Consider the following 11,939-nt stretch of genomic DNA (forward strand, 5'->3'; position numbering starts at 1 on the left):
CCCCCTGAAGAACCACTCAAAGCTTAAGAACAACATAAAGAAATCAGGGAAAAGTAAAGTTTACTAAATCTTTAGCCAATGGAAGTAGTCCAACTTTCTCATCAAAAAGTCATGGCATTGCCAGACCTTCCTCCACAGCGCTGCGGAGGAGGGTCTGGCTAGTCCACACATCATTCTGGGATAGGAGAAAAACCTGCTCTGGTTTATTGACATTTCTTTAAACCAATCACAATCGTCTTGGGCGGCGCCGAGCGGAGCCGCGGTGCCTCTGCTAAATAGCCTCTGGAATGAACTTGTTTTGGTGGAACATGTGTACGTTCAAAAGTTGTTTTAATCGTGCGAGAGAAAAACTCAGATTGGACAGATAGTCTAGCTAGCTGTCTGGATTTACCCTGCAGAGATCTGAGGAGCAGTTAACCATAGTCCTCAGAAATCCACCGGAGGTTAGAACGCCAACACAAAGGAAGAGGAAGGTGACAGGACATCCGAAAATGGACATCCGAAAAGAGTGACATACGGCGGAATTTCTGGCAGAACAAGAGCAACAAATTTCACATCAAGGCCGGATTTGATCATGGTTATCAAAAAACATTATTTAAATATTTTTTAGCATGATTCAATAAACATGATAGTTGTCCATGTAGCAACCTCTGACAGTCATTGGCAAATGCTGTTTAAGCTGATGTCCACACTAATTTAGGAAAGGCTGTAAACACACACCCGCTCTATGCTTTCAGCTTGTTCTTTTAAAGATCTTCATCTCTTCAACAAAACATGTGAGCTCATGTTGCACACAATGTCCATGCTAACATGCTAATGCCAAGCAGCTACCATGTACACCATCGTAGTTTAGCGTGTGGCATTTTAGGCCTTTAATAGACAGGACAGCCAAAGGGGAGAGAGAGGGGGAACGACATGCAGCAAAGGGCCCCAGGTCGGAATCAAACCTGCGGCCACTGCGGTCAGGACTAAGCCTCTTTACATGGGGCGCACACTCAACCGGGTGAGCTATCCAGGCACCCCTCATGCTGTGATTTATTAATTAACACCAAACACGAGGTAAAGCTGAGGCCGACAGGGATGTGATTAGCTTTTCAGATAGTCTTGAACTGGACAAAATTAATTGTTGGCCTGATGGTGATCACTAGAGGAAAAGTCACAGGACCACCACGCAACTTATAGACCGACCATGGGACCTTTAGCTGTTGTCACCACAGGACAGCTTTTGTCGGCTTAACTGTAACGGAGCTTAATTTTGTATGATGTCTTACAAATTGTTGTGCTGAATTTTTCGTCGATATCACACAAACTCGTTCATGAGAATGTGTTGTTATGATGCATGTTTGCAGACAGATGATCGGAGGTCTACTCTGATCAACTCAGGTATTAGATAAGACTGTACACCTGAGACATCTGCAGTACAATGGGACACTATCTGGCCGGATTAGACTGAATGTAATTTGGAACTAGCCCGATCCAGGCCCTCTAGTGGAGGACTCTGAGATATTTCAGGCTGAGTGTGTATGCCCAAAGACAGACGGAGAAGAAAAAAGGTGCACTTAAGATGTTTGAATCCTGCCGGTTATCTGCTGTGTGTAACACACACTCTCTTCCCTCACACTGATACTAATTCACCTGATGACAGACGTGTTGACAGACGTTTCACAGCCAACACACACCGTCTGCCCGTCTCTCTCTCTCTCTCACTCTCTCTCTCTCTCTCTCTCTCTCTCTCTCTCTCTCTCTGTCTGTCCAACTCAACACACTGTGCGTGACATTCCAGGACTCCAGGTCATCAGCCTCTTCTGTTTTGTCAATAATACACTGTTCTCTTGCACACACACACACACACACACACACACACACACACACACACACACACACACACACACACACACACACTCTTCCAGGATTATTGGTTTCCCTGTTCTCTATCAACTTCTTTCATTTTAAAATGCCAAACAACCTCTCCCTGTCTTATCTCTCTCTCTCTCTCTCTCCATCTCTCTCTCTATCTCAAACACACACACACATACACACACACACAGGCAGCTCAAGGGTTAATGTCCCCCCAAGGGTTCACAGCAGCCTGACCCTTGACCTTTCCCAGGAGTCTACTCTGCTACCAGCCTCTGGACTACATTTTATGCTCCATAACTGTCCTCAACTGTCTTTCATCTCACACACACACATTGGCTAACACATGAGCATGCAGACACACTTTTATGTTCGGCAGTGGAATAAGATCGCTTTTGTTTGAACAGTAGTGTGAGTGAAATAATAATGAATTCAATGTTTAGAGCCATTTCGGTCAAAGTACAGGTGGATGGAATATTCTCACACACTCTTTGGTGTGTTCTGCAGATGGACAGTGTGACAGCATGCGGGAGGCTTGCTGTGGAGGAACTGGCGCGGCATGTGAGTGTGCTGCTGTTTCTCATGTGTGTGATGGACCTCTATGTGAGCACATTTGACTTGCATGGTTTTTATCTCAGTAGGGAGCTACAGCTCTGGCAGTTAAAACACATTCTTAGAGTTATGCATATGAACACCGAGCCATTTTCCAGTTTATTAGGTCGACCCAGTTAAAATAGTGCAGTCGAATACAACAGACCTGCCATAAATCCTCCTTTCATGAGGGTTTATGGTGTTGTTGAACTGATACTTAGAGCTGTTTCCAATATTTAGTCCACCCTATTTTCTTTATCTACGACAGAAGACTTTATATTAGAAACACCTCTCAATATTTGATTTTCCTCATAAACAACATGCACATAATTCATTTGTGCAAATATTCTCAAAACTAAAATAGACAAGAAGAAAAACATAAACAAATGTAATCCAACATTGGACATGGGACAACATGCAAAGACAAAAAAATTTAATTAAATGAAATAAAATAAAACAAACATATAAATAACGTGCTACACAAACAAGGAAACACAGGGTAATACAAATAGTTATCATAATTAATTTCCATAATGGTCCTGGCTGCTGTGCCTCTGCTACATTCCAGACTTAAGTCAAAGTTATGACATGCAAGACTTAATTATAACAGGTAGTATTTGTTTTACAAATAATACATTTACCAAAATACTAATATACAGAGCTATATTTCCCATTTCCAGAAGGTGCAAAAAGAAGCATAACAATTCAGTTCAACAACACCACAGATTTCAGCCTCCAAAATAAACATACATATTTTGTTATTAGGATTACTTGGTCATGTTTAGGCAACAAAGGTACTAGGTTTAGGAAAAGATTGTGGTTTGGTTTAAAATAAGCTTGTTATGTAAGTTAAGTGTGTAGTAGGGCTGTAACTAATGATTATTTTAATAATCGATTATTTTTTCGATTAATCGATGAATTAGATAAAAAAACAAAAAAAGCATTCATCATTCTCAAAATTTTAAAAAAAAAATAACACCATAAAAAAACAATTAAAATAATAATTAAAAAAAAAAAAAAAAAAAATAAAAAAAAAAAAAAAAAAAAAAAAAAACATTTGTCTTTTTTTGTTTGAGTTTGTGGTTTTTTTAATATATAATAAAATAAGAAAATACCCATTACATCAACTCAATACATACTTGTTGTTTTAGTTAATAGTTGGTTAAAGGTAAGTAACCTAAAGAGCAGATACAGACAAGACCACACACACACACACACACACACACACACACACACACACACGTTCACTTGAAGCTTATTCATTAAATTATTACCATCATTGTACTAAGTGCAAGTTAGGTTCATTTATACAACACACACAAATATATTTGTCAACAATAACTGATATGGGACAAAGCACAGAATATGACAACAGATTAAAAAATGAATGGGCCAAAAAAGGCGAGTGAATAAAACTGTGTCTTTAGTCTTGCAAACTATACCACCCCTGCTTTACTACTGTAATTAACGAGCTAACGCTAGCTTGTCATGCTAGTCAGCTGGATAACGAGTAAACGGCAGCACTAGAAGAGCTACTGGAGGGACGCTACGTTCCTCACTTCAGAACGGAACAGAAGTAGGATAGTGTAGTGACTTCACCCTGCTGTTGAACTCCCTTCCTCCTCATCAAGGACTCCAACATGTTTACGTTTTAGGTGCTGACTCATCACCGTGGTGCGCCAGTGCCATGCCGTGTCGCTTTTTCTTATCTTGCAATTAACACGTTTTTGATTTATTTAGTGTGAAATGCTCCCACACCTTGGATGTCTTAGGTCGTACTGATTTCTCTGCCTCCACCGTGTGTTTCAGAACAACGTTACGGCTCTCTCCAGTCTCTCTCTGTATTTCCTCTACCCCCGCTCTACGCTCAACTCAAATGTTTTTTTTTCTCCGCGACACAACGAATCCATAACGAAATTCGTTGCCAACTTTTTTCATGGTCACATTTTATCGATTTTATCAATTCGTTGTTGCAGCCATAATCTGTAGCATCAGTGACGTAAGAAGGTTACATAAGGAACGTAAAAAAAAGTTAACTTAAAGCCAACAGGACTTTTGGTTTTTACACGGGACACGAACAGCGTGATACCCATCCACGCGGACTTTGGCGTTCTTTGGCGTTCTTTGTACTACGTCAGTTGCTCTGAGCTTCTAAAAATGACATTGATGATACGTACAGTGGAGTAATTTGAAAGCACGGTGTGTGTTATACACACACTAGTCTATGACGTTCCACTTGCGTGATTGCTCCGGTGCCGCCCAAAATTTCGACGGATTTCCCTCATTTAGGCGGGATGTCCGTTACCTTGGGTTATCTTTGTGTTGGCGTTCTAACCTCCGTTGGATTTGTGAGGACTATGGTTAACTGCTCCTCAGATCTCTGCAGGGTAAATCCAGACAGCTAGCTAGACTATCTGTCCAATCTGAGTTTTCTGTTGCACGACTAAAACTACTTTTGAACGTACACATGTTCCACCAAAACAAGTTCCTTCCCGAGGCTATTTTGCAGAGGTACCGTGGTTCCGTCCGGCGCTCAGCGCCACCCAAGATGATTGTGATTGGTTTAAAGAAATGCCGGGGCGCCTGGGTAGCTCACTTGGTAGAGCGTTCACCCCATGTACAGAGCATCAGTCCTCACCGCAGCGGCTGCAGGTTCTATTCCGACCTGCGGCCCTTTTCTGCATGTCATTCCCCCTCTCTCTCCCCTTTCATGTCTAAGCTGTCCTATCAAAAACCAGAGCACGTTTCTCTCCCATCCCATAATGATGTGTGGACTAGCCAGACCTTCCTCCGCAGCGTTGTCGAAGAAGGTGTGGCATAAAGAAAGAAATTTCCAACGTCGTTGATATAGACTATAACTGAATAGATGAGTGGCAATGATATGATCAGCTATCAGTAGTTGCAGGGAATCTACTCATCCTGTTTTGTTGGTTAGCCTATATTGCTAAAGCATGTGTGTGACCATGTGTAGCCCACACACATGATATGTCCATGTCAGACGGGATGTGTTGATATGATGATATGCTACAAAAAAGAAAGCAGAAAAAGTACTTTCAATTCTGCTAAAGCAGCTGACTGAAGATCAGAGGGGACTATTTTTAATGGCTATAAAATGAGGATTTGTGTGTGTTGGTGTGTGTGTGTGTGGTAATGTGTATATCCCTGTGTGCGCCTGCCAGTGACCCAGCCAAGCTGCTAATGATCCACTAGTCATAAGGCCTTAAAGGCAAACCCAGGAGGCCCACCAGGCAGCCCACAGAGCAGAAAATATAACCACACCGCCCAATAAAAACATCACATCTCCATAAAGTTCACTGTTAACTGAAAATGTACGAAAAGTACTTCTCCTTTTGTAGATTTATTTCTAGTGTGATTGAAAAAAATATAGAATTCTATAATTTAAATGGGTTTCCTGGATCTTGCTCAGGTTATGTTAAGGTAAAGGACAAGTCAGACTTTTAACTGGGCCATAATGTAATAACATAACTGTAACTGAGGCTAACAAAAAAGAGAGATTCAGCAAAACTGACCTAAAGTTTGATCATTGCAGTAGAACCATACAGAGATATAGCCAAGAGTTAGCCGAGATACAAAGAGGGTGCTGCTTTAACATCAAACAGAATTAGCATCGTATTCCAATGAATTATTACAGTCAGGGCTGAAAGATTAATGTCCTTCATTTCATATTAATTAATTTTATAAAATGATATGATCAAAGTAGCCATTCAGGTGGGCGGTGCCTTTTTGCTATTCTTTTTTGTTTTATGATTTTTTGGGGGGGCTTTATTCCCTTTATTTCAGAGTGACAGTGGATAGACAGGAAGATGGGAGTAGTTAGCTACTTTAGCAGGTAGCTACTGTAGCAGGTAGCAGATAGCTACTGTAGCAGGTAGTAGTTAGCTACTGTAGCAGGTAGCTACTGTAGCAGGTAGCAGATAGCTACTGTAGTAGGTAGTAGTTAGCTACTGTAGCAGGTAGCTACTGTAGCAGGTAGCTGCTGTAGCAGGTAGCAGGTAACTACTGTAGCAGGTCGTTACTGTAGTAGGTAGCTACTTTAGCAGGTAGTAGGTAGCTACTGTATCAGGTTGTTACTGTAGCAGGTTGTTACTGTAGCAGGTAGCTACTGTAGTAGGTAGCTATTGTTATATGCTACTGTAGCAGTTTGTTACTGTAGCAGGTAGCTATTGTTACATGCTACTGTAGCAGGTAGCTACTGTAGCAGGTAGCTCGGTAGCTGTCGAGTGTACATGACAGAAAGCTGGCCCACACTTTTTGAAATCTACCATTAAACTTTTATACACATTATATCATTGTTTTAAGCTCTAAGTAAGGAAATACGGTGGTGAAGCAGTCTGTTAGTCGGTGAAGCTAACTAAATGTTAGCTGAAGGGGTTTAAGGGCAGATCAGCCAACTGTACAGTTATTACACTTATCCGAAGCCAGCGGTTTGTCATTTTTACCTTAACTGACTTGCCATTTAGCTGTTCTCAATAAAAATAATGTCTTGATTAGGCCAACATTATATTTGAATATTAATGATTGATGTGACGTGGGCAACCAATAATGTAATATCCTATTAAATGTGGGCTAAACTAGTACAGTCAAGTTTAGAAGTTAACTTTTCTCTAACTGGTTTAAACCCTGGATGGATCCCAACAACTGGCAATGGCATTATTTTGCTGATTCATCAAAAAAACATCAATCAGCAAAAAGAAAGTATGCAAACATATTGTGTTTATTACCCTGTAGACCACAAATATATGGCTCGGAATTCAATTTATTGAAATAATTGCAATTTAAAGCGCAACATTGTGAAGAAAAAAAATCCTAATTAGGTATTTTCTTCAAAATCTTCAGGCCTAAATACAGTCTTTCAGCTGGGTGATGTTTTTTTTTTTATAACTTTTTGCAAACTTTGCTATTCACCTTCCAACGCCTTCTGTTTCCTTATCTCTGTACCACGTGGCATTTCACGTGGCCCGTTTATGGCTAATTCCTGGAAAGAGCACCTTCTGACAGGAAACATCAATGTTCCCATCAAGAACAAAAACACATTTGAGTAAGTGACCTTTCTAGGAGGAAAAAAAGAGCAGAAAGGCTGTACCTTCACTAATAATACTCCATAAAGCTTTTCTGCATTGCAACTCAATTTACCGTCAACTCATTTCACTTGTGATGGATGGACTCTTCTATTATGTCCATAGTTGGAGCCCATCACAATGTGGCATCAAATGGTTTTACATTAAAGCTTCCTACGTCTGCTTCCCCAGTGGCAGAGGCTATTGTCTCTGCCATTGAGGTCCCTGTATGACGCAAATGACAAGCACCATTGAACTGTGGCAAAGGACAGTGGGTCTTTAAAGTAAAAGACAGAAGAAAGAGAAGAAGGGAAACAAGAATATCTGGCAATGTGGAGAGGTCCAAAGAGGAGTCTGTCAGGATAAAAAGAGAAAAACATGGATGAAGGAGAGACCAAAAGAAGCGGAGGTAGGTGGAGAGGGGGAGATGTCACACACAGCAGAGGTAGGATGACAGTGTGAGAGACAGTAAAAAGAAAAGCAATCCCTTTCTCATGAAGCCTTTTTCCTCTCCACAATCTGAGTGGCTGTCCAGTTCTGCCACACCATACGCTGCTTCTGCCTAACTACCTGACAAAACAGAGAAGTACCACAGAGCCCAGGCGGCCTGATAGCACTCAGACATCAAAAAGCCAACCTGGCGAATAAGCTCCTGTTTGAGGGCTCCTGAAAGCACTGCTTTCCTCTCAGCCACAGCACCAGGCCTGTCAGGTTGGCGCTGCCAAAGAGAAACCTTAAAACGGAGGATAGCATAGAAGGGGAGAAGACACAAGAAACAAATGGTGGAGGCGGTGTGTGTGAAATTGCAATATATGTGGACTCTGAAAGCCATCGGAAGAACTGAAGTCGAGTAACAAATCTAAAGCTGAACTTGACGTTGACGTGGCAAATTAAAAATTAAAAAACAGACACTCCAGTGAACATTTGGTACCAACATTTTAACATCTCTCCAAGGAAAGCAACAGATCTCAGAGATTAATACAATAATTAAGTAAGGATGTTTATTTGCTTTCAAATCCGAATCAGCTTTTTTAGCCGTGAACATACACAAAATTTGACTTGTTTCTTTTTGGACAAAGGTAAAACAAACATTTGACTACTAAATATATATATTTATATATATAAATGCAATTTGAAGAGAAAGTATAGTAACATAAAAAATTTCACGAAATGGTGACAATGTTCACCATTGTTAGCTAACATTTGATATATAATGAATAAAATGGATATAGGCTATCCACTGGGAACCATGAATGTCAATGTTTTGGCGAAAAATGATTTGATTGATGATTATTTTCAAGATTTACCACCACTTTGGTCAAGTTATTTTACTCGTAGTCTATATCGAGGATGTTTCATTTCCGGGATTGCTCCGGTGCTGCCAGAAATTCCGCCGGATGTCCCTCAATTTCAGCCGGATGTCCGTCCCCTTCCTCTTTCTTTGTGTTGGCGTTCTAACCTCCGGTGGATTTGTGAGGACTATGGTTAACTGCTCCTCAGATCTCTGCAGGGTAAATCCAGACAGCTAGCTAGACTATCTGTCCAATCGGAGTTTTCTGTTGCACGACTAGCAACCAACATGCTTTTGCCTACAGATATGTGGAAGTTGTCAAATTATAGAAAATTGGAACAACTTCAGAGATAACAGCACCATCAGTTCCTGGGTTGTGCGTCTCATACACTTTGATGCATTGAAAGCTGAATAGCGTCCCGACCACCTGCTAATGCCCTAATGTGTGAACAGACATCTAACTCTCACATGAACCACTTTGCTTGAGTACACAAGAGCATGCAGGCTGTGTCTCTTTGTCCTCCTCCTGACTTTTCATTGTCCTCATGGCCTATCCTCTTTTGCAATGTTGCTTTCTCTCTAGTTAGGGTTAGAAATGTCAAATTTGATGCAGGAAGTTGTAAATTATCGCTTGCTTTGTCATCCTGATTGTTGTCAGATAACGCCCCCTGTTTGATCACGAGAGGCTCAAAAAACCACAGCCGTTTTTCTGATTTGGTCTGGTGTGGTTGACTGCAGTGGAACATTGCATCCACTTTGATTTCATTAAACTGCAGAGTTGCCAAGCATATCTTGGCTTATTTTTCTCACTGTTATCTGTGAAGCTATCTTGAATCACTGATAAATTCAAGTCTTCAATACAGGGTTTGTAAAATCATAAGGCTGGTATTCATCTTAAAGAATCTCAGATTTTTGTGGGAATGTGTTTGAGAGCTACTTTCAACTTATTCCTGTCAAAATGCACCGTGTGATCTCACCCGCGGCTCTAAATCGGAGCCTGCATGTGTTTGTGTAAGACAACCATTGGGTCTTTCTGTGAGAGTTGCGTGTGTTCAGATCAGGGTCAGCATGTCTCGCCTGTCAGTTCAGGAGAAACAACACATTCTCACTCCCATCGCGTTAGACTTGCTTAGTCGGGACTCTTGGCGTCACTTTTTGACGCTCTGGGTCAGGATGTACATTTAACTGACATGCGGCACAAGAACGGGACAGTTAGGTTTAGGAAAAGATGCTGGGTGGGGTTACAAAAAGCACGTTTTAGTGACACGTGGGACAAGAACGGGACATGAACCCCGGTCTCCTGGGTGAAAGTCCTGTGTTGTTTGACCCATCCACCCCCCCACCAGATTTTAGGTCTTTCATACTGCTCACTAACGTTGTCTCTCTTAATTCTACATCATCTTACAGCGCTGGTGCGTTCCATACAGACGCTGAAGGGGGATTTTTACGTCGGTATCTGACGCTGAGAGACACTGACCAAGCGTCAGTATTTCGAGTTGGGAGTGAGAACGGGCATGATGTTCCAGGCTCTTTTGGAAGAAAGACAGTTATGTTACACTCAGTTATTGGACTCATTCATTTCCAGGCTCTCCTGCCAGGCTCTATGGCCTCTTTGATAAAATGAGTTATGTGTGTGCCAAAGATGTAAATTAGCCTGCAGTTTCCATTCATTTTTTTTCAGATTTTTGGCACAACAGGAAGGTGAAAGTCAATTGTTATTCATAGCACAAGAAAGAGTCTACCCCTGTGAGTTTCTGTACTGTTAGAACCGGAAGTAATACTTTATTAAAGAACAATGTTTGTCACTGATAGAGTGTGTGTAGAGTAGAAGTTCCCACATTTAAAGATAACTTAGACACGTTGATAGGTATTCAACCCTTTAACTCAACTTTTAGATTTGTAAAGAGGCAGGCAACACACATACTATTGTTGAATTGTTGAAACCACAATAGGAGTCCCATCTTTAGGAAATCAGGGAGAGTGCCCATCATGTGCAAATCTGGCAACAAGAGCCTTGGTCAGCGAGCGAGCAAACCCAAAACCAAAGGAGCGTTCTGACAGAGCAGCAGAGCTGTGGTTGGATTTGTGATCAGGACTGCATGGCAGAGCGACCAGATGGAAGCCATTCCTGAAGAAGAGACACATGGCAACATGCCTTGATTCTCCAAAAAAAAGGCCTGTGAAAGAATGAGAGCATGAGGCAAAAGATTCAGTGAACGGATCAAACAAGACACTTGAAACAGAGTGCAAAGAGCCATGTTGGGCTGGAACACACACAGCAGAGCTTCGACTCAAGGAACAATTACTTGAGCTAACTCCAAACACTTTGACTAGAGGCTGTTGAGTGTGCAAAGTTCTAACTGCAGTCACTGAATAGCGGTTGTGTATTCTTGTGCGTTGGGTGTATCGATTAGAAATGTACACCTTGTTTTCTTTGGCTCCAAACAACCTACTACAAAAGGCCCAATCATGGGATATGAAGGTAGACCTGGGAGGAAGGCTGCAGTTTCCCCAAGTCGTCCACACATGGACGACTTCAGGTCTGAAGAGGTGAAGAAGATCATCCTGATAGATCTTACGGTCCCATGGAAAGAAGGGTGTGATCAAGCCTTTGAAAGGAAGAGCGGCAAGTACCAGGACCTTTTGCACGACTGCAGGGGGAAAGGATGGCAGGTGTTATAAAATGTATGTTTCAGTGACACACAGGATAAGAACGGGACATGAACCCGGTCTCCTGGGTGAAAGTCCTGTCCTATTTGACACCCCCAACCGGGACCGTCAGACACTGTCTACCAAGAGCCTGGGTCTGTCCCAGGTTTCTTCCTGAGAGGGAGTTTTTCCTCGCCACTGTCGCACTGAATGCTTGCTCTTGGGGGAATTACTGGAATTGTTGGGTCTTTGTAAATTATAGTGTGGTCTAGACCTACTCTATCTGCAAAGTGTCTTGAGATAACTCTTGTTATGAATTGATACTATAAATAAAATTGAATTGAATTGAATCCACCCCGCCAATCAACCTCCTTACGCGGTTTTTGGTCTTTTCGCTAACGTTGTCTCTCTTAATACTACGTCATCTTACAGTGCCATGGTGGAGCTGCTGCTCTGCCCGGTGCGTTCCATAC

This window comes from Perca fluviatilis, chromosome 12, assembly GCF_010015445.1.
Source record: "Perca fluviatilis chromosome 12, GENO_Pfluv_1.0, whole genome shotgun sequence".
Lineage (NCBI taxonomy): Eukaryota > Metazoa > Chordata > Actinopteri > Perciformes > Percidae > Perca > Perca fluviatilis.